The following is a 22,916-nucleotide window of genomic DNA, read 5'->3' on the forward strand; positions in this document are numbered from 1 at the left end:
CGAAGCCAGGGACTAACCTCTCATCTCGAGTTGATTTTTGGTCCTCGAAGCTCTTTCGTGTTGCTACAGTGACCTCAGGATTCCTCTAGCCTTGAAACAGTGTTCTTGGGGTTTCTCTGGAGTGCCATCAAGGAAATCAAGGCTCCTTTCATGTGTGATGTGCAACACGGAATTGCTCTGCACGCAGTGCAGGGGAATCGGGCCTCATCTCGCGGCGAGGGGGAAGTCTCATGGTTTTTACCGAGTTGCGGCGGGAACCTGGGGTATATTCTCGAGTTACGACGGGGATGGCCCTTCCACCCACGTGTTTGTTCAGCGATGTCAGGACTCCTGCCTAGTTGCGAGGGACAACTCGGGATTCTCCTCGAGGCTTGGCAGGGCAATTGGGACGCCTCTCCAGCTGAGGTGGGAGACCAAGGGTCCCTTTCCACGTGCCACAGGAATCCTGGGACTCCTATCAAGTTTCACGAGGAGTCAGGCATCGTCTCCTTTGGAGGCACTGATCTCCGCGTACCTCTGGAGTTTTCAAAGGATGTGAGGCCTCCGGTCGCGAAAAGGTGAGGAACTAGGTCTTTCTCTGTGGTCTCCACAGGGGATTCAGACATCCTTTCCTCTTGGGAGATGCAAGACGAGCCTGCATTCAAGTCACTGCAGGGATATCCGGCCTTATTTCGAGTCAGGGCATCGCGGTCTCCATTCCACTTGAGGCCACAAACTCAGGGTCCCTCTCACATACATAGAGCTGAGAGAAGCCTCCTCTTGAGGTGCTTGTGGTAAGGTGGTATTCCTCTGGAGTCGAAGCCAGGGACTAACCTCTCATCTCGAGTTGATTTTTGGTCCACGGAGCTCTTTCGTGTTGCTACAGTGACCTCAGGATCCCTCAACCTTGAAACAGTGTTCTTGGGGTTTGTCTGGAGTGCAATCAAGGAAATCAAGGCTCCTTTCATGTGTGATGTGCAACATGGAATTGCGCTGCACGCAGTGCAGGGGAATCGGGCCTCATCTCGCGGCGAGGGGGAAGTCTCATGGTTTTTCTCGAGTTGCGGCGGGAACCTGGGGTATATTCTCGAGTTACGATGGGGATGGCCCTTCCACCCACGTGTTTGTTCAGCGACGTCAGGACTCCTGCCTAGTTGCGAGGGACAACTCGGGATTCTCCTCGAGGCTTGGCAGGGCAATTGGGACGCCTCTCCAGCTGAGGCGGGAGACCAAGGGTCCCTTTCCACGTGCCACAGGAATCCTGGGACTCCTATCAAGTTTCACGAGGAGTCAGGCATCGTCTCCTTTGGAGGCACTGATCTCTTCGTACCTCTGGAGTTTTCAAAGGATGTGAGGCCTCCGGTCACCATGAGGTGGGGAACTAGGTCATTCTCTGTGGTCTCCACAGGGGATTCAGACATCCTTTCGTCTTGGGAGATGCAAGACGAGCCTGCATTCAAGTCACTGCAGGGATATCCGGCCTTATTTCGAGTCAGGGCATCGCGGTCTCCATTCCACTTGAGGCCGCAAACTCAGGGTCCCTCTCACATACATAGAGCTGAGAGAAGCCTCCTCTTGAGGTGCTTGTGGTAAGGTGGTATTCCTCTGGAGTCGAAGCCAGGGACTAACCTCTCATCTCGAGTTGATTTTTGGCCCACGGAGCTCTTTCGTGTTGCTACAGTGACCTCAGGATCCCTTAACCTTGAAACAGTGTTCTTGGGGTTTCTCTGGAGTGCCATCAAGGAAATCAAGGCTCCTTTCATGTGTGATGTGCAACACGGAATTGCTCTGCACGCAGTGCAGGGGAATCGAGCCTCATCTAGCGGCGAGGGGGAAGTCTCATGGTTTTTCTCGAGTTGCGGCGGGAACCTGGGGTATGTTCTCGAGTTCGGACGGTGATGGCCCTTCCACCCACGTGTTTGTTCAGCGACGTCAGGACTCCTGCCTAGTTGCGAGGGACAACTCGGGATTCTCCTCGAGGCTTGGCAGGGCAATTGGGACGCCTCTCCAGCTGAGGCGGGAGACCAAGGGTCCCTTTGCACGTGCCACAGGAATCCTGGGACTCCTATCAAGTTTCACGAGGAGTCAGGCATCGTCTCCTTTGGAGGCACTGATCTCCGCGTACCTCTGGAGTTTTCAAAGGATGTGAGGCCTCCGGTCGCGATGAGGTGGGGAACTAGGTCTTTCTCTGTGGTCTCCACAGGAGATTCAGACATCCTTTCGTCTTGGGAGATGCACGACGGGCCTGCATTCAAGTCACTGCAGGGATATCCGGCCTTATTTCGAGTCAGGTCATTGCGATCTCCATTCCACTTGAGGCCGCAAACTCAGGGTCCCTCTCACATACATAGAGCTGAGAGAAGCCTCCTCTTGAGGTGCTTGTGGTAAGGTGGTATTCCTCTGGAGTCGAAGCCAGGGACTAACCTCTCATCTCGAGTTGATTTTTGGTCCACGGAGCTCTTTCGTGTTGCTACAGTGACCTCAGGATCCCTCAACCTTGAAACAGTGTTCTTGGGGTTTGTCTGGAATGCAATCAAGGAAATCAAGGCTCCTTTCATGTGTGATGTGCAACACGGAATGGCTCTGCACGCAGTGCAGGGGAATCGGGCCTCATCTCGCGGCGAGGGGGAAGTCTCATGGTTTTTCTCGAGTTGCGGCGGGAACCTGGGGTATATTCTCGAGTTACGACGGGGATGGCCCTTCCACCCTCGTGTTAGTTGAGCGACGGCAGGACTCCTGCCTAGTTGCGAGGGACAACTCGGGATTCTCCTCGAGGCTTGGCAGGGCAATTGGGACGCCTCTCCAGCTGAGGCGGGAGACCAAGGGTCCCTTTCCACGTGCCACAGGAATCCTGGGACTCCTATCAAGTTTCACGAGGAGTCAGGCATCGTCTCCTTTGGAGGCACTGATCTCTTCGTACCTCTGGAGTTTTCAAAGGATGTGAGGCCTCCGGTCACCATGAGGTGGGGAACTACGTCATTCTCTGTGGTCTCCACAGGGGATTCAGACATCCTTTCGTCTTGGGAGATGCAAGACGAGCCTGCATTCAAGTCACTGCAGGGATATCCGGCCTTATTTCGAGTCAGGGCATCGCGGTCTCCATTCCACTTGAGGCCGCAAACTCAGGGTCCCTCTCACATACATAGAGCTGAGAGAAGCCTCCTCTTGAGGTGCTTGTGGTAAGGTGGTATTCCTCTGGAGTCGAAGCCAGGGACTAACCTCTCATCTCGAGTTGATTTTTGGTCCACGGAGCTCTTTCGTGTTGCTACAGTGACCTCAGGATCCCTCTAGCCTTGAAACAGTGTTCTTGGGGTTTCTCTGGAGTGCCATCAAGGAAATGAAGGCTCCTTTCATGTGTGATGTGCAACACGGAATTGCTCTGCACGCAGTGCAGGGGAATCGAGCCTGATCTAGCGGCGAGGGGGAAGTCTCATGGTTTTTCTCGAGTTGCGGCGGGAACCTGGGAAATATTCTCGAGTTACGACGGGGATGGCCCTTCCACACACGTGTTTGTTCAGCGACGTCAGGACTCCTGCCTAGTTGAGAGGGACAACTCGGGATTCTCCTCGAGGCTTGGCAGGGCAATTGGGACGCCTCTCCAGCTGAGGCGGGAGACCAAGGGTCCCTTTCCACGTGCCACAGGAATCCTGGGACTCCTATCAGGTTTCACGAGGAGTCAGGCATCGTCTCCTTTGGAGGCACTGATCTCCGCGTACCTCTGCAGTTTTCAAAGGATGTGAGGCCTCCGGTCGCGATGAGGTGGGGAACTAGGTCTTTCTCTGTGGTCTCCACAGGGGATTCAGACCTCCTTTCGTCTTGGGAGATGCAAGACGAGCCTGCATTCAAGTCACTGCAGGGATATCCGGCCTTATTTCGAGTCAGGGCATCGCAGTCTCCATTCCACTTGAGGCCGCAAACTCAGGGTCCCTCTCACATAGCTAGAGCTGAGAGAAGCCTCCTCTTGAGGTGCTTGTGGTAAGGTGGTATTCCTCTGGAGTCGAAGCCAGGGACTAACCTCTCATCTTGAGTTGATTTTTGGTCCACGGAGCTCTTTCGTGTTGCTACAGTGACCTCAGGATCCCTCAACCTTGAAACAGTGTTCTTGGGGTTTGTCTGGAATGCAATCAAGGAAATCAAGGCTCCTTTCATGTGTGATGTGCAACACGGAATTGCTCTGCACGCAGTGCAGGGGAATCGGGCCTCATCTCGCGGCGAGGGGGAAGTCTCATGGTTTTTCTCGAGTTGCGGCGGGAACCTGGGGTATATTCTCGAGTTACGACGGGGATGGCCCTTCCACCCTCGTGTTAGTTCAGCGACGGCAGGACTCCTGCCTAGTTGCGAGGGACAACTCGGGATTCTCCTCGAGGCTTGGCAGGGCAATTGGGACGCCTCTCCAGCTGAGGCGGGAGACCAAGGGTCCCTTTCCACGTGCCACAGGAATCCTGGGACTCCTATCAAGTTTCACGAGGAGTCAGGCATCGTCTCCTTTGGAGGCACTGATCTCTTCGTACCTCTGGAGTTTTCAAAGGATGTGAGGCCTCCGGTGACCATGAGGTGGGGAACTAGGTCATTCTCTGTGGTCTCCAAAGGGGATTCAGACATCCTTTCGTCTTGGGAGATGCAAGACGAGCCTGCATTCAAGTCACTGCAGGGATATCCGGCCTTATTTCGAGTCAGGGCATCGCGGTCTCCATTCCACTTGAGGCCGCAAACTCAGGGTCCCTCTCACATACATAGAGCTGAGAGAAGCCTCCTCTTGAGGTGCTTGTGGTAAGGTGGTATTCCTCTGGAGTCGAAGCCAGGGACTAACCTCTCATCTCGAGTTGATTTTTGGTCCACGGAGCTCTTTCGTGTTGCTACAGTGACCTCAGGATCCCTCAACCTTGAAACAGTGTTCTTGGGGTTTCTCTGGAGTGCCATCAAGGAAATCAAGGCTCCTTTCATTTGTGATGTGCAACACGGAATTGCTCTGCACGCAGTGCAGGGGAATCGAGCCTGATCTAGCGGCGAGGGGGAAGTCTCATGGTTTTTCTCGAGTTGCGGCGGGAACCTGGGGTATATTCTCGAGTTACGACGGGGATGGCCCTTCCAACCACGTGTTTGTTCAGCGACGTCAGGACTCCAGCCTAGTTGCGAGGGACAACTCGGGATTCTCCTCGAGGCTTGGCAGGGCAATTGGGACGCCTCTCCAGCTGAGGTGGGAGACCAAGGGTCCCTTTCCACGTGCCACAGGAATCCTGGGACTCCTATCAGGTTTCACGAGGAGTCAGGCATCGTCTCCTTTGGAGGCACTGATCTCCGCGTACCTCTGCAGTTTTCAAAGGATGTGAGGCCTCCGGTCGCGATGAGGTGGGGAACTAGGTCTTTCTCTGTGGTCTCCACAGGGGATTCAGACCTCCTTTCGTCTTGGGAGATGCAAGACGAGCCTGCATTCAAGTCACTGCAGGGATATCCGGCCTTATTTCGAGTCAGGGCATCGCAGTCTCCATTCCACTTGAGGCCGCAAACTCAGGGTCCCTCTCACATAGCTAGAGCTGAGAGAAGCCTCCTCTTGAGGTGCTTGTGGTAAGGTGGTATTCCTCTGGAGTCGAAGCCAGGGACTATCCTCTCATCTCGAGTTGATTCATGGTCCACGGAGCTCTTTCGTGCTGCTACAGGGACCTCAGGATCCCTCCAGCCTTGAAACAGTGTTCTTGGGGTTTCTCTGGAGTGTCATCAAGGAAATCAAGGCTCCTTTCATGTGTGATGTGCAACACGGAATTGCTCTGCACGCAGTGCAGGGGAATCGGGCCTCATCTCGCGGCGAGGGGGAAGTCTCATGGTTTTTCTCGAGTTGCGGCGGGAACCTGGGGTATATTCTCGAGTTACGATGGGGATGGCCCTTCCACCCACGTGTTTGTTCAGCGACGTCAGGACTTCTGCCTAGTTCCGAGGGACAACTCGGGATTCTCCTCGAGGCTTGGCAGGGCAATTGAGACGCCTCTCCAGCTGAGGCGGGAGACCAAGTGTCCCTTTTCACGTGCCACACGAATCCTGTGACTCCTATCAAGTTTCACGAGGAGTCAGGCATCGTCTCCTTTGGAGGAACTGATCTCCACGTACCTCTGGAGTTTTCAAAGGATGTGAGGCCTCCGGTCGCCATGAGGTGGGGAACTAGGTCATTCTCTGTGGTCTCCACAGGGGATTCAGACATCCTTTCGTCTTGGGAGATGCAAGACCAGCCTGCATTCAAGTCACTGCAGGGATATCCGGCCTTATTTCGCGTCAGGAAATCACGGTGTCCATTCCACTTGAGGCCGCAAACTCAGGGTCCCTCTCACATAGCTAGAGCTGAGAGAAGCCTCCTCTTGAGGTGCTTGTGGTAAGGTGGTATTCCTCTGGAGTCGAAGCCAGGGACTAACCTCTCATCTCGAGTTGATTTTTGGTCCTCGAAGCTCTTTCGTGTTGCTACAGTGACCTCAGGATTCCTCTAGCCTTGAAACAGTGTTCTTGGGGTTTCTCTGGAGTGCCATCAAGGAAATCAAGGCTCCTTTCATGTGTGATGTGCAACACGGAATTGCTCTGCACGCAGTGCAGGGGAATCGGGCCTCATCTCGCGGCGAGGGGGAAGTCTCATGGTTTTTCTCGAGTTGCGGCGGGAACCTGGGGTATATTCTCGAGTTACGACGGGGATGGCCCTTCCACCCACGTGTTTGTTCAGCGATGTCAGGACTCCTGCCTAGTTGCGAGGGACAACTCGGGATTCTCCTCGAGGCTTGGCAGGGCAATTGGGACGCCTCTCCAGCTGAGGTGGGAGACCAAGGGTCCCTTTCCACGTGCCACAGGAATCCTGGGACTCCTATCAAGTTTCACGAGGAGTCAGGCATCGTCTCCTTTGGAGGCACTGATCTCCGCGTACCTCTGGAGTTTTCAAAGGATGTGAGGCCTCCGGTCGCGAAAAGGTGAGGAACTAGGTCTTTCTCTGTGGTCTCCACAGGGGATTCAGACATCCTTTCCTCTTGGGAGATGCAAGACGAGCCTGCATTCAAGTCACTGCAGGGATATCCGGCCTTATTTCGAGTCAGGGCATCGCGGTCTCCATTCCACTTGAGGCCACAAACTCAGGGTCCCTCTCACATACATAGAGCTGAGAGAAGCCTCCTCTTGAGGTGCTTGTGGTAAGGTGGTATTCCTCTGGAGTCGAAGCCAGGGACTAACCTCTCATCTCGAGTTGATTTTTGGTCCACGGAGCTCTTTCGTGTTGCTACAGTGACCTCAGGATCCCTCAACCTTGAAACAGTGTTCTTGGGGTTTGTCTGGAGTGCAATCAAGGAAATCAAGGCTCCTTTCATGTGTGATGTGCAACATGGAATTGCGCTGCACGCAGTGCAGGGGAATCGGGCCTCATCTCGCGGCGAGGGGGAAGTCTCATGGTTTTTCTCGAGTTGCGGCGGGAACCTGGGGTATATTCTCGAGTTACGATGGGGATGGCCCTTCCACCCACGTGTTTGTTCAGCGACGTCAGGACTCCTGCCTAGTTGCGAGGGACAACTCGGGATTCTCCTCGAGGCTTGGCAGGGCAATTGGGACGCCTCTCCAGCTGAGGCGGGAGACCAAAGGTCCCTTTCCACGTGCCACAGGAATCCTGGGACTCCTATCAAGTTTCACGAGGAGTCAGGCATCGTCTCCTTTGGAGGCACTGATCTCTTCGTACCTCTGGAGTTTTCAAAGGATGTGAGGCCTCCGGTCACCATTAGGTGGGGAACTAGGTCATTCTCTGTGGTCTCCACAGGGGATTCAGACATCCTTTCGTCTTGGGAGATGCAAGACGAGCCTGCATTCAAGTCACTGCAGGGATATCCGGCCTTATTTCGAGTCAGGGCATCGCGGTCTCCATTCCACTTGAGGCCGCAAACTCAGGGTCCCCCTCACATACATAGAGCTGAGAGAAGCCTCCTCTTGAGGTGCTTGTGGTAAGGTGGTATTCCTCTGGAGTCGAAGCCAGGGACTAACCTCTCATCTCGAGTTGATTTTTGGCCCACGGAGCTCTTTCGTGTTGCTACAGTGACCTCAGGATCCCTCAACCTTGAAACAGTGTTCTTGGGGTTTCTCTGGAGTGCCATCAAGGAAATCAAGGCTCCTTTCATGTGTGATGTGCAACACGGAATTGCTCTGCACGCAGTGCAGGGGAATCGAGCCTCATCTAGCGGCGAGGGGGAAGTCTCATGGTTTTTCTCGAGTTGCGGCGGGAACCTGGGGTATATTCTCGAGTTACGACGGGGATGGCCCTTCCACCCACGTGTTTGTTCAGCGACGTCAGGACTCCTGCCTAGTTGCGAGGGACAACTCGGGATTCTCCTCGAGGCTTGGCAGGGCAATTGGGACACCTCTCCAGCTGAGGCGGGAGACCAAGGGTCCCTTTCCACGTGCCACAGGAATCCTGGGACTCCTATCAAGTTTCACGAGGGGTCAGGCATCGTCTCCTTTGGAGGCACTGATCTCCGCGTACCTCTGGAGTTGTCAAAGGATGTGAGGCCTCCGGTTGCGATGAGTTGGGGAACTAGGTCTTTCTCTGTGGTCTCCACAGGGGATTCAGACATCCTTTCGTCTTGGGAGATGCACGACGAGCCTGCATTCAAGTCACTGCAGGGATATCCGACCTTATTTCGCGTCAGGGCATCGCGGTGTCCATTCCACTTGAGGCCGCAAACTCAGGGTCCCTCTCACATACATAGAGCTGAGAGAAGCCTCCTCTTGAGGTGCTTGTGGTAAGGTGGTATTCCTCTGGAGTCGAAGCCAGGGACTAACCTCTCATCTCGAGTTGATTCATGGTCCACGGAGCTCTTTCGTGCTGCTACAGGGATCTCAGGATCCCTCCAGCCTTGAAACAGTGTTCTTGGGGTTTCTCTGGAGTGCCATCAAGGAAATCAAGGCTCCTTTCATGTGTGATGTGCAACACAGAATTGCTCTGCACGCAGTGCAGGGTATCCGGCCTCATCTCGCGGCGAGGGGGAAGTCTAATGGTTTTTCTCCAGTTGCGATTGGAACCTGTGGTATATTCTCGAGTTTCGACGGGGATGGCCCTTCCACACACGTGTCTGTTCAGCGACGTCCGGACTCCTGCCTAGTTGCGAGGGACAACTCGGGATTCTCCTCGAGGCTTGGCAGGGCAATTGGGACGCCTCTCCAGCTGAGGCGGGAGACCAAGGGTCCCTTTGCACGTGCCACAGGAATCCTGGGACTCCTATCAAGTTTCACGAGGAGTCAGGCATCGTCTCCTTTGGAGGCACTGATCTCCGCGTACCTCTGGAGTTTTCAAAGGATGTGAGGCCTCCGGTCGCGATGAGGTGGGGAACTAGGTCTTTCTCTGTGGTCTCCACAGGAGATTCAGACATCCTTTCATCTTGGGAGATGCACGACGGGCCTGCATTCAAGTCACTGCAGGGATATCCGGCCTTATTTCGAGTCAGGTCATTGCGATCTCCATTCCACTTGAGGCCGCAAACTCAGGGTCCCTCTCACATACATAGAGCTGAGAGAAGCCTCCTCTTGAGGTGCTTGTGGTAAGGTGGTATTCCTCTGGAGTCGAAGCCAGGGACTAACCTCTCATCTCGAGTTGATTTTTGGTCCACGGAGCTCTTTCGTGTTGCTACAGTGACCTCAGGATCCCTCAACCTTGAAACAGTGTTCTTGGGGTTTGTCTGGAATGCAATCAAGGAAATCAAGGCTCCTTTCATGTGTGATGTGCAACACGGAATGGCTCTGCACGCAGTGCAGGGGAATCGGGCCTCATCTCGCGGCGAGGGGGAAGTCTCATGGTTTTTCTCGAGTTGCGGCGGGAACCTGGGGTATATTCTCGAGTTACGACGGGGATGGCCCTTCCACCCTCGTGTTAGTTGAGCGACGGCAGGACTCCTGCCTAGTTGCGAGGGACAACTCGGGATTCTCCTCGAGGCTTGGCAGGGCAATTGGGACGCCTCTCCAGCTGAGGCGGGAGACCAAGGGTCCCTTTCCACGTGCCACAGGAATCCTGGGACTCCTATCAAGTTTCACGAGGAGTCAGGCATCCTCTCCTTTGGAGGCAGTGATCTCTTCGTACCTCTGGAGTTTTCAACGGATGTGAGGCCTCCGGTCACCATGAGGTGGGGAACTAGGTCATTCTCTGTGGTCTCCACAGGGGATTCAGACATCCTTTCGTCTTGGGAGATGCAAGACGAGCCTGCATTCAAGTCACTGCAGGGATATCCGGCCTTATTTCGAGTCAGGGCATCGCGGTCTCCATTCCACTTGAGGCCGCAAACTCAGGGTCCCTCTCACATACATAGAGCTGAGAGAAGCCTCCTCTTGAGGTGCTTGTGGTAAGGTGGTATTCCTCTGGAGTCGAAGCCAGGGACTAACCTCTCATCTCGAGTTGATTTTTGGTCCACGGAGCTCTTTCGTGTTGCTACAGTGACCTCAGGATCCCTCTAGCCTTGAAACAGTGTTCTTGGGGTTTCTCTGGAGTGCCATCAAGGAAATGAAGGCTCCTTTCATGTGTGATGTGCAACACGGAATTGCTCTGCACGCAGTGCAGGGGAATCGAGCCTGATCTAGCGGCGAGGGGGAAGTCTCATGGTTTTTCTCGAGTTGCGGCGGGAACCTGGGGTATATTCTCGAGTTACGACGGGGATGGCCCTTCCAACCACGTGTTTGTTCAGCGACGTCAGGACTCCTGCCTAGTTGCGAGGGACAACTCGGGATTCTCCTCGAGGCTTGGCAGGGCAATTGGGACGCCTCTCCAGCTGAGGCGGGAGACCAAGGTTCCCTTTCCACGTGCCACAGGAATCCTGGGACTCCTATCAGGTTTCACGAGGAGTCAGGCATCGTCTCCTTTGGAGGCACTGATCTCCGCGTACCTCTGCAGTTTTCAAAGGATGTGAGGCCTCCGGTCGCGATGAGGTGGGGAACTAGGTCTTTCTCTGTGGTCTCCACAGGGGATTCAGACCTCCTTTCGTCTTGGGAGATGCAAGACCAGCCTGTATTCAAGTCACTGCAGGGATATCCGGCCTTATTTCGAGTCAGGGCATCGCAGTCTCCATTCCACTTGAGGCCGCAAACTCAGGGTCCCTCTCACATAGCTAGAGCTGAGAGAAGCCTCCTCTTGAGGTGCTTGTGGTAAGGTGGTATTCCTCTGGAGTCGAAGCCAGGGACTAACCTCTCATCTTGAGTTGATTTTTGGTCCACGGAGCTCTTTCGTGTTGCTACAGTGACCTCAGGATCCCTCAACCTTGAAACAGTGTTCTTGGGGTTTGTCTGGAATGCAATCAAGGAAATCAAGGCTCCTTTCATGTGTGATGTGCAACACGGAATTGCTCTGCACGCAGTGCAGGGGAATCGGGCCTCATCTCGCGGTGAGGGGGAAGTCTCATGGTTTTTCTCGAGTTGCGGCGGGAACCTGGGGTATATTCTCGAGTTACGACGGGGATGGCCCTTCCACCCTCGTGTTAGTTCAGCGACGGCAGGACTCCTGCCTAGTTGCGAGGGACAACTCGGGATTCTCCTCGAGGCTTGGCAGGGCAATTGGGACGCCTCTCCAGCTGAGGCGGGAGACCAAGGGTCCCTTTCCACGTGCCACAGGAATCCTGGGACTCCTATCAAGTTTCACGAGGAGTCAGGCATCGTCTCCTTTGGAGGCACTGATCTCCGCGTACCTCTGGAGTTTTCAAAGGATGTGAGGCCTCCGGTGACCATGAGGTGGGGAACTAGGTCATTCTCTGTGGTCTCCACAGGGGATTCAGACATCCTTTCGTCTTGGGAGATGCAAGACGAGCCTGCATTCAAGTCACTGCAGGGATATCCGGCCTTATTTCGAGTCAGGGCATCGCGGTCTCCATTCCACTTGAGGCCGCAAACTCAGGGTCCCTCTCACATACATAGAGCTGAGAGAAGCCTCCTCTTGAGGTGCTTGTGGTAAGGTGGTATTCCTCTGGAGTCGAAGCCAGGGACTAACCTCTCATCTCGAGTTGATTTTTGGTCCACGGAGCTCTTTCGTGTTGCTACAGTGACCTCAGGATCCCTCAACCTTGAAACAGTGTTCTTGGGGTTTCTCTGGAGTGCCATCAAGGAAATCAAGGCTCCTTTCATGTGTGATGTGCAACACGGAATTGCTCTGCACGCAGTGCAGGGGAATCGAGCCTGATCTAGCGGCGAGGGGGAAGTCTCATGGTTTTTCTCGAGTTGCGGCGGGAACCTGGGGTATATTCTCGAGTTACGACGGGGATGGCCCTTCCAACCACGTGTTTGTTCAGCGACGTCAGGACTCCAGCCTAGTTGCGAGGGACAACTCGGGATTCTCCTCGAGGCTTGGCAGGGCAATTGGGACGCCTCTCCAGCTGAGGCGGGAGACCAAGGGTCCCTTTTCACGTGCCACAGGAATCCTGTGACTCCTATCAAGTTTCACGAGGAGTCAGGCATCGTCTCCTTTGGAGGAACTGATCTCCACGTACCTCTGGAGTTTTCAAAGGATGTGAGGCCTCCGGTCGCCATGAGGTGGGGAACTAGGTCATTCTCTGTGGTCTCCACAGGGGATTCAGACATCCTTTCGTCTTGGGAGATGCAAGACCAGCCTGCATTCAAGTCACTGCAGGGATATCCGGCCTTATTTCGCGTCAGGGAATCACGGTGTCCATTCCACTTGAGGCCGCAAACTCAGGGTCCCTCTCACATAGCTAGAGCTGAGAGAAGCCTCCTCTTGAGGTGCTTGTGGTAAGGTGGTATTCCTCTGGAGTCGAAGCCAGGGACTAACCTCTCATCTCGAGTTGATTTTTGGTCCACGGAGCTCTTTCGTGTTGCTACAGTGACCTCAGGATCCCTCTAGCCTTGAAGCAGTGTTCTTGGGGTTCCTCTGGAGTGCCATCAAGGAAATCAAGGCTCCTTTCATGTGTGATGTGCAACACGGAATTGCTCTGCACGCAGTGCAGGGGAATCGGGCCTCATTTCGCCGCGAGGGGGAAGTCTCATGGTTTTTCTCGAGTTGCGGCGGGAACCTGGGGAATATTCTCGAGTTACGACGGGGATGGCCCTTCCACACACGTGTTTGTTCAGCGACGTCAGGACTCCTGCCTAGTTGCGAGGGACAACTCGGGATTCTCCTCGAGGCTTGGCAGGGCAATTGGGACGCCTCACCAGCTGAGGCGAGAGACCAAGGGTCCCTTTCCACGTGACACAGGAATCCTGGGAATATTATCAAGTTTCACGAGGAGTCAGGCATCGTCTCCTTTGGAGGCACTGATCTCCGCGTACCTCTGGAGTTGTCAAAGGATGTGAGGCCTCCGGTTGCGATGAGTTGGGGAACTAGGTCTTTCTCTGTGGTCTCCACAGGGGATTCAGACATCCTTTCGTCTTGGGAGATGCAAGACGAGCCTGCATTCAAGTCACTGCAGGGATATCCGGCCTTATTTCGAGTCAGGGCATCGCGGTGTCCATTCCACTTGAGGCCGCAAACTCAGTGTCCCTCTCACATACTTAGAGCTGAGAGAAGCCTCTTCTTGAGGTGCTTGTTGTAAGGTGGTATTCCTCTGGAGTCGAAGCCAGGGACTAACCTCTCATCTCGAGTTGATTTTTGGTCCACGGAGCTCTTTCGTGTTGCTACAGTGACCTCAGGATCCCTCTAGCCTTGAAACAGTGTTCTTGGGGTTTCTCTGGAGTGCCATCAAGGAAATCAAGGCTCCTTTCATGTGTGATGTGCAACACGGAATTGCTCTGCACGCAGTGCAGGGGAATCGGGCCTCATCTCGCGGCGAGGGGGAAGTCTCATGGTTTTTCTCGAGTTGCGGCGGGAACCTGGGGTATATTCTCGAGTTACGACGGGGATGGCCCTTCCACCCACGTGTTAGTTCAGCGACGGCAGGACTCCTGCCTAGTTGCGAGGGACAACTCGGGATTCTCCTCGAGGCTTGGCAGGGCAATTGGGACGCCTCTCCAGCTGAGGCGGGAGACCAAGGGTCTCTTTCCACGTGCCACAGGAATCCTGGGATTCCTATCAGGTTTCACGAGGAGTCAGGCATCTTCTCCTTTGGAGGCACTGATCTCCGCGTACCTCTGCAGTTTTCAAAGGATGTGAGGCCTCCGGTCGCGATGAGATGGGGAACTAGGTCTTTCTCTGTGGTCTCCACAGGGGATTCAGACATCCTTTCGTCTTGGGAGATGCAAGACGAGCCTGCATTCAAGTCACTGCAGGGATATCCGGCCTTATTTCGAGTCAGGGCATCGCGGTGTCCATTCCACTTGAGGCCGCAAACTCAGGGTCCCTCTCACATACATAGAGCTGAGAGAAGCCTCCTCTTGAGGTGCTTGTGGTAAGGTGGTATTCCTCTGGAGTCGAAGCCAGGGACTAACCTCTCATCTCCAGTTGATTTTTGGTCCACGGAGCTCTTTCGTGTTGCTACAGTGACCTCAGGATCCCTCAACCTTGAAACAGTGTTCTTGGGGTTTCTCTGGAGTGCCATCAAGGAAATCAAGGCTCCTTTCATGTGTGATGTGCAACACGGAATTGCTCTGCACGCAGTGCAGGGGAATCGGGCCTCATCTCGCGGCGAGGGGGAAGTTTCATGGTTTTTCTCGAGTTGCGGCGGGAACCTGGGGTATATTCTCGAGTTACGACGGGGATGGCCTTCCACACACGTGTTTGTTCAGCGACGTCAGGACTCCTGCCTAGTTGCGAGGGACAACTCGGGATTCTCCTCGAGGCTTGGCAGGGCAATTGGGACGCCTCTACAGCTGAGGCGGGAGACCAAGTGTCCCTTTCCCCGTGCCACAGGAATCCTGGGACTCCTATCAAGTTTCACGAGGAGTCAGGCATCGTCTCCTTTGGAGGCACTGATCTCCGCGTACCTCTGGAGTTTTCAAAGGATGTGAGGCCTCCGGTCGCGATGAGGTGGGGAACTAGGTCTTTCTCTGTGGTCTCCACAGGGGATTCAGACATCCTTTCGTCTTGGGAGATGCAAGACGAGCCTGCATTCAAGTCACTGCAGGGATATCCGGCCTTATTTCGCGTCAGGGCATCGCGGTCTCCATTCCACTTGAGGCCGCAAACTCAGGGTCCCTCTCACATACCTAGAGATGAGAGAAGCCTCCTCTTGAGGTGCTTGTGGTAAGGTGGTATTCCTCTGGAGTCGAAGCCAGGGACTAACCTCTCATCTCGAGTTGATTTTTGGTCCACGGAGCTCTTTCGTGTTGCTACAGTGACCTCAGGATCCCTCAACCTTGAAACAGTGTTCTTGGGGTTTCTCTGGAGTGCCATCAAGGAAATCAAGGCTCCTTTCATGTGTGATGTGCAACAGGGAATTGCTCTGCACTCAGTGCAGGGGAATCCGGCCTCATCTCGCGGCGAGGGGGAAGTCTCATGGTTTTTCTCGAGTTGCGGTGGGAACCTGGGGTATATTCTCGAGTTACGACGGGGATGTCCCTTCCACACACGTGTCTGTTCAGTGACGTCAGGACTCCTGCCTAGTTCCGAGGGACAACTCGGGATTCTCCTCGAGGCTTGGCAGGGCAATTGGGACGCCTCTCCAGCTGAGGCGGGAGACCAAGGGTCCCTTTCCACGTGCCACAGGAATCCTGGGACTCCTATCAAGTTTCACGAGGAGTCAGGCATCGTCTCCTTTGGAGGCACTGATCTCTTCGTACCTCTGGAGTTTTCAAAGGATGTGAGGCCTCCGGTCACCATGAGGTGGGGAACTAGGTCATTCTCTGTGGTCTCCACAGGGGATTCAGACATCCTTTCGTCTTGGGAGATGCAAGACGAGCCTGCATTCAAGTCACTGCAGGGATATCCGGCCTTATTTCGAGTCAGGGCATCGCGGTCTCCATTCCACTTGAGGCCGCAAACTCAGGGTCCCTCTCACATACATAGAGCTGAGAGAAGCCTCCTCTTGAGGTGCTTATGGTAAGGTGGTATTCCTCTGGAGTCGAAGCCAGGGACTAACCTCTCATCTCGAGTTGATTTTTGGTCCACGGAGCTCTTTCGTGTTGCTACAGTGACCTCAGTATCCCTCAACCTTGAAACAGTGTTCTTGGGGTTTCTCTGGAGTGCCATCAAGGAAATCAAGGCTCCTTTCATGTGTGATGTGCAACACGGAATTGCTCTGCACGCAGTGCAGGGGAATCGAGCCTGATCTAGCGGCGAGGGGGAAGTCTCATGGTTTTTCTCGAGTTGCGGCGGGAACCTGGGGTATATTCTCGAGTTACGACGGGGATGGCCCTTCCACCCACGTGTTTGTTCAGCGACGTCAGGACTCCTGCCTAGTTGCGAGGGACAACTCGGGATTCTCCTCGAGGCTTGGCAGGGCAATTGGAACGCCTCTCCAGCTGAGGCGGGAGACCAAGGGTCCCTTTCCACGTGCCACAGGAATCCTGGGACTCCTATCAGGTTTCACGAGGAGTCAGGCATCGTCTCCTTTGGAGGCACTGATCTCCGCGTACCTCTGGAGTTTTCAAAGGATGTGAGGCCTCCGGTCGCGATGAGGTGGGGAACTAGGTCTTTCTCTGTGGTCTCCACAGGGGATTCAGACCTCCTTTCGTCTTGGGAGATGCAAGACCAGCCTGCATTCAAGTCACTGCAGGGATATCCGGCCTTATTTCGAGTCAGGGCATCGCAGTCTCCATTCCACTTGAGGCCGTAAACTCAGGGTCCCTCTCACATAGCTAGAGCTGAGAGAAGCCTCCTCTTGAGGTGCTTGTGGTAAGGTGGTATTCCTCTGGAGTCGAAGCCAGGGACTAACCTCTCATCTCGAGTTGATTCATGGTCCACGGAGCTCTTTCGTGCTGCTACAGGGACCTAAGGATCCCTCCAGCCTTGAAACAGTGTTCTTGGGGTTTCTTTGGAGTGTCATCAAGGAAATCAAGGCTCCTTTCATGTGTGATGTGCAACACGGAATTGCTCTGCACGCAGTGCAGGGGAATCGGGCCTCATCTCGCGGCGAGGGGGAAGTCTCATGGTTTTTCTCGAGTTGCGGCGGGAACCTGGGGTATATTCTCGAGTTACGATGGGGATGGCCCTTCCACCCACGTGTTTGTTCAGCGACGTCAGGACTTCTGCCTAGTTCCGAGGGACAACTCGGGATTCTCCTCGAGGCTTGGCAGGGCAATTGGGACGCCTCTCCAGCTGAGGCGGGAGACCAAGGGTCCCTTTCCACGTGCCACAGGAATCCTGGGACTCCTATCAAGTTTCACGAGGAGTCAGGCATCGTCTCCTTTGGAGGCACTGATCTCTTCGTACCTCTGGAGTTTTCAAAGGATGTGAGGCCTCCGGTCACCATGAGGTGGGGAACAAGGTCATTCTCTGTGGTCTCCACAGGGGATTCAGACATCCTTTCGTCTTGGGAGATGCAAGACGAGCCTGCATTCAAGTCACTGCAGGGATATCCGGCCTTATTTCGAGTCAGGGCATCGCGGTCTCCATTCCACTTGAGGCCGCAAATTCAGGGTCCCTCTCACATACATAGAGCTGAGAGAAGCCTCCTCTTGAGGTGCTTATGGTAAGGTGGTATTCCTCTGGAGTCGAAGCCAGGGACTAACCTCTCATCTCGAGTTGATTTTTGGTCCACGGAGCTCTTTCGTGTTGCTACAGTGACCTCAGTATCCCTCAACCTTGAAACAGTGTTCTTGGGGTTTCTCTGGAGTGCCATCAAGGAAATCAAGGCTCCTTTCATGTGTGATGTGCAACACGGAATTGCTCTGCACGCAGTGCAGGGGAATCGAGCCTGATCTAGCGGCGAGGGGGAAGTCTCATGGTTTTTCTCGAGTTGCGCCGGGAACCTGGGGTATATTCTCGAGTTACGACGGGGATGGCCCTTCCACACACGTGTTTGTTCAGCGACGTCAGGACTCCTGCCTAGTTGCGAGGGACAACTCGGGATTCTCCTCGAGGCTTGGCAGGGCAATTGGAACGCCTCTCCAGCTGAGGCGGGAGACCAAGGGTCCCTTTCCACGTGCCACAGGAATCCTGGGACTCCTATCAGGTTTCACGAGGAGTCAGGCATCGTCTCCTTTGGAGGCACTGATCTCCGCGTACCTCTGGAGTTTTCAAAGGATGTGAGGCCTCCGGTCGCGATGAGGTGGGGAACTAGGTCTTTCTCTGTGGTCTCCACAGGGGATTCAGACCTCCTTTCGTCTTGGGAGATGCAAGACCAGCCTGCATTCAAGTCACTGCAGGGATATCCGGCCTTATTTCGAGTCAGGGCATCGCAGTCTCCATTCCACTTGAGGCCGTAAACTCAGGGTCCCTCTCACATAGCTAGAGCTGAGAGAAGCCTCCTCTTGAGGTGCTTGTGGTAAGGTGGTATTCCTCTGGAGTCGAAGCCAGGGACTAACCTCTCATCTCGAGTTGATTCATGGTCCACGGAGCTCTTTCGTGCTGCTACAGGGACCTAAGGATCCCTCCAGCCTTGAAACAGTGTTCTTGGGGTTTCTTTGGAGTGTCATCAAGGAAATCAAGGCTCCTTTCATGTGTGATGTGCAACACGGAATTGCTCTGCACGCAGTGCAGGGGAATCGGGCCTCATCTCGCGGCGAGGGGGAAGTCTCATGGTTTTTCTCGAGTTGCGGCGGGAACCTGGGGTATATTCTCGAGTTACGATGGGGATGGCCCTTCCACCCACGTGTTTGTTCAGCGACGTCAGGACTTCTGCCTAGTTCCGAGGGACAACTCGGGATTCTCCTCGAGGCTTGGCAGGGCAATTGAGACGCCTCTCCAGCTGAGGCGGGAGACCAAGTGTCCCTTTTCACGTGCCACAGGAATCCTGTGACTCCTATCAAGTTTCACGAGGAGTCAGGCATCGTCTCCTTTGGAGGAACTGATCTCCACGTACCTCTGGAGTTTTCAAAGGATGTGAGGCCTCCGGTCGCCATGAGGTGGGGAACTAGGTCATTCTCTGTGGTCTCCACAGGGGATTCAGACATCCTTTCGTCTTGGGAGATGCAAGACCAGCCTGCATTCAAGTCACTGCAGGGATATCCGGCCTTATTTCGCGTCAGGGCATCGCGGTGTCCATTCCACTTGAGGCCGCAAACTCAGGGTCCCTCTCACATAGCTAGAGCTGAGAGAAGCCTCCTCTTGAGGTGCTTGTGGTAAGGTGGTATTCCTCTGGAGTCGAAGCCAGGGACTAACCTCTCATCTCGAGTTGATTTTTGGTCCTCGGAGCTCTTTCGTGTTGCTACAGTGACCTCAGGATTCCTCTAGCCTTGAAACAGTGTTCTTGGGGTTTCTCTGGAGTGCCATCAAGGAAATCAAGGCTCCTTTCATGTGTGATGGGCAACACGGAATTGCTCTGCACGCAGTGCAGGGGAATCGGGCCTCATCTCGCGGCGAGGGGGAAGTCTCATGGTTTTTCTCGAGTTGCGGCGGGAACCTGGGGTATATTCTCGAGTTACGACGGGGATGGCCCTTCCACACACGTGTTTGTTCAGCGACGTCAGGACTCCTGCCTAGTTGCGAGGGACAACTCGGGATTCTCCTCGAGGCTTGGCAGGGCAATTGGGACGCCTCTCCAGCTGAGGTGGGAGACCAAGGGTCCCTTTCCACGTGCCACAGGAATCCTGGGACTCCTATCAAGTTTCACGAGGAGTCAGGCATCGTCTCCTTTGGAGGCACTGATCTCCGCGTACCTCTGGAGTTTTCAAAGGATGTGAGGCCTCCGGTCGCCATGAGGTGGGGAACTAGGTCTTTCTCTGCGGTCTCCACAGGGGATTCAGACATCCTTTCATCTTGGGAGATGCAAGACGAGCCTGCATTCAAGTCACTGCAGGGATATCGGGCCTTATTTTGCGTCAGGGCATCGCAGTGTCCATTCCACTTGAGGCCGCAAAATCAGGGTCCCTCTCACATACCTAGAGCTGAGAGAAGCCTCCTCTTCAGGTGCTTGTGGTAAGGTGGTATTCCTCTGGAGTCGAAGCCAGGGACTAACCTCTCATCTCGAGTTGATTCATGCTCCACGGAGCTCTTTCGTGCTGCTACAGGGACCTCAGGATCCCTCCAGCCTTGAAACAGTGTTCTTGGGGTTTCTCTGGAGTGCCATCAAGGAAATCAACGCTCCTTTCATGTGTGATGTGCAACACAGAATTGCTCTGCACGCAGTGCAGGGTATCGGGCCTCATTTTGCGGCGAGGGGGAAGTTTAATGGTTTTTCTCCAGTTGCGATTGGAACCTGTGGTATATTCTCGAGTTACGACGGGGATGGACCTTCCACACACGTGTTTGTTCAGCGACGTCAGACTCCTGCCTAGTTGCGAGGGACAACTCGGGATTCTCCTCGAGGCTTGGCAGGGCAATTGGGACGCCTCTACAGCTGAGGCGGGAGACCAAGGGTCCCTTTCCACGTGCCACAGGAATCCTGGGACTCCTATCAAGTTTCACGAGGAGTCAGGCATCGTCTCCTTTGGAGGCACTGATCTCCGTGTACCTCTGGAGTTGTCAAAGGATGTGAGGCCTCCGGTCGCGATGAGCTGGGGAACTAGGTCTTTCTCTGTGGTCTCCACAGGGGATTCAGACATCCTTTCGTCTTGGGAGATGCAAGACGAGCCTGCATTCAAGTCACTGCAGGGATATCCGGCCTTATTTCGAGTCAGGGCATCGCGGTGTCCATTCCACTTGAGGCCGCAAACTCAGGGTCCCTCTCACATACATAGAGCTGAGAGAAGCCTCCTCTTGAGGTGCTTGTGGTAAGGTGGTATTCCTCTGGAGTCGAAGCCAGGGACTAACCTCTCATCTCGAGTTGATTTTTGGTCCACGGAGCTCTTTCGTGTTGCTACAGTGACCTCAGGATCCCTCAACCTTGACACAGTGTTCTTGGGGTTTCTCTGGAGTGCCATCAAGGAAATCAAGGCTCCTTTCATGTGTGATGTGCAACACGGAATTGCTCTCCACGCAGTGCAGGGGAATCGGGCCTCTTCTTGCGGCGAGGGGGAAGTCTCATGGTTTTTCTCGAGTTGCGGCGGGAACCTGGGGTATATTCTCGAGTTACGATGGGGATGGCCCTTCCATCCACGTGTTTGTTCAGCGACGTCAGGACTCCTGCCTAGTTGCGAGGGACAACTCGGGATTCTCCTCGAGGCGTGGCAGGGCAATTGGGACGCCTCTCCAGCTGAGGCGGGAGACCAAGGGTCCCTTTCCACGTGCCACAGGAATCCTGGGACTCCTATCAAGTTTCACGAGGAGTCAGGCATCGTCTCCTTTGGAGGCACTGATCTCTTCCTACCTCTGGAGTTTTCAAAGGATGTGAGGCCTCCGGTCGCGATGAGGTGGGGAACTAGGTCATTCTCTGTGGTCTCCACAGGGGATTCAGACATCCTTTCGTCTTGGGAGATGCAAGACGAGCCTGCATTCAAGTCACTGCAGGGATATCCGGCCTTATTTCGAGTCAGGGCATCCCGGTCTCCATTCCACTTGAGGCCGCAAAATCAGGGTCCCTCTCACATACATAGAGCTGAGAGAAGCCTCCTCTTGAGGTGCTTGTGGTAAGGTGGGATTCCTCTGGAGTCGAAGCCAGGGACTAACCTCTCATCTCGAGTTGATTTTTGGTCCACGGAGCTCTTTCGTGTTGCTACAGTGACCTCAGGATCCCTCAACCTTGAAACAGTGTTCTTGGGGTTTCTCTGGAGTGCCATCAAGGAAATCAAGGCTCCTTTCATGTGTGATGTGCAACACGGAATTCCTCTGCACTCAGTGCAGGGGAATCCGGCCTCATCTCGCGCGAGGGGGAAGTCTCATGGTTTTTCTCGAGTTGCGGTGGGAACCTGGGGTATATTCTCGAGTTATGACGGGGATGGCCCTTCCACACACGTGTCTGTTCAGCGACGTCAGGACTCCTGCCTAGTTCCGAAGGACAACTCGGTATTCTCCTCGAGGCTTGACAGGGCAATTGGGACGCCTCTCCAGCTGAGGCGGGAGACCAAGGGTCCCTTTCCACGTGCCACAGGAATCCTGGGACTCCTATCAAGTTTCACGAGGAGTCAGGCATCGTCTCCTTTGGAGGCACTGATCTCCGCGTACCTCTGGAGTTTTCAAAGGATGTGAGGCCTCCGGTCGCCATGAGGTGGGGAACTAGGTCTTTCTCTTTGGTCTCCACAGGGGATTCAGACATCCTTTCGTCTTGGGAGATGCAAGACGAGCCTGCACTCAAGTCACAGCAGGGATATCCGGCCTTATTTCGTGTCAGGGCATCGCAGTGTCCATTCCACTTGAGGCCGCAAAATCAGGGTCCCTCTCACATACCTAGAGCTGAGAGAAGCCTCCTCTTGAGGTGCTTGTGGTAAGGTGGTATTCCTCTGGAGTTGAAGCCAGGGACTATCCTCTCATCTCGAGTTGATTCATGGTCAACGGAGCTCTTTCGTGCTGCTACAAGGACCTCAGGATCCCTCTAGCCTTGAAACAGTGTTCTTGGGTTTTCTCTGGAGTGTCATCAAGGAAATCAAGGCTCCTTTCATGTGTGATGTGCAACACGAAATTGCTCTGCACGCAGTGCAGGGGAATCGGGCCTCATCTCGCGGCGAGGGGGAAGTCTCATGGTTTTTCTCGAGTTGCGGCGGGAACCTGGGGTATATTCTCGAGTTACGACGGGGATGGCCCTTCCACCCACGTGTTTGTTCAGCGACGTCAGACTCCTGCCTAGTTGCGAGGGACAACTCGGGATTCTCCTCGAGGCTTGGCAGGGCAATTGGGACGCCTCTCCAGCTGAGGCGGGAGACCAAGGGTCCCTTTCCACGTGCCACAGGAATCCTGGGACTCCTATCAAGTTTCACGAGGAGTCAGGCATCGTCTCCTTTGGAGGCACTGATCTCCACGTACCTCTGGAGTTTTCAAAGGATGTGAGGCCTCCGGTCACCATGAGGTGGGGAACTAGGTCATTCTCTGTGGTCTCCACAGGGGATTCAGACATCCTTTCGTCTTGGGAGATGCAAGACGAGCCTGCATTCAAGTCACT

Source organism: Cervus elaphus, chromosome 3, assembly GCF_910594005.1.
Source record: "Cervus elaphus chromosome 3, mCerEla1.1, whole genome shotgun sequence".
Lineage (NCBI taxonomy): Eukaryota > Metazoa > Chordata > Mammalia > Artiodactyla > Cervidae > Cervus > Cervus elaphus.